Here is a 1,086-nt window from a genome sequence, read left to right on the forward strand (position 1 = left end):
TGAAAGGTCCATTCTGCTTAGTGTTCTCAGTGGGTTCTCACCCCTAGCCCTCTCAACTGAACACAGAAAACTTTTAATTCAGAGCACTGCTTTTCAACCCACTCTTATCATTGATAATGGCAGAAGGCAAAGCATTTTGCACGTGGTTTTTCTTCCTTATTCTGCTCTTTGCTCAGACCCACCAATTTCACTCAAGTTGGAAAGCCCCCAAAGAAACGAATTCTGTGTTATAAGGTACAGATAAACCTCAAATAGAAAATATAAATAGGTTGATTTGAAAATGTAGTAGAGGTTCCCTCGTTTTACATGCTTTCTTGGCATTATCGAGCTATTTTCTAGTGCATCACTGGAAGTGAATAAAAGCTGCTTTCATTGTATTAGGCAGGTCACAACTCTTTTCCTCTTGGCAGCAGTGACAGAAAACCATTAGGATAAGGCTAGATTGTAGCTTCTGTGATGAAATCAAATATTCAAAAGGCAAAACATTTAACACACTACCCTTGTACCTCTGAGACCATGTTTTAAGTTTGAGGCCAAGTTCAGGTCCCTGTTAAAATGAACTTTCTGATCTTGGTTCCCTCCCTAGTGATCACTTGTCTGCATTGAAAAACTGAATGTTAACCTGACTTTTTTTTCCTAACATAGAAAAGCCTGGATTGTCATGGTAAAAGACATATTTCCTCATGTATAAAAGTATTCCTGTATAATATTTATTGTAGGACCAGAAGGGCCTTGATCAAATGCCAGTAAAGGGAGAAAGCAAAGCCCCATGGTGGTATCAGAGGCAGTATCATTTCTCTAGTGAACCAAATTCACATGTTTTAGCAGATCAAAAGTAGCAATGAACTTGGTAAGGTTAGCCTACCTACCTATCACAAAAATGATGGTATAGTTCCATGGGATTTTTATTTTGCTCTTTTCAAGAGTGAACCAATAAGTTGGTTACTGGTTGAACCAGTGCTGTTAGAGCCCCAAACCCCACTCCCACTGGACTTGACTGGATTCCCAGAGTCTTGTGCCCACACTGGCTCATTTTCCTGCAATGTGTGTTTACTGTATATCCATTTATTGAACAACAAAATATTC

This window comes from Pan paniscus, chromosome 7 (assembly GCF_029289425.2).
Source record: "Pan paniscus chromosome 7, NHGRI_mPanPan1-v2.0_pri, whole genome shotgun sequence".
NCBI lineage: Eukaryota > Metazoa > Chordata > Mammalia > Primates > Hominidae > Pan > Pan paniscus.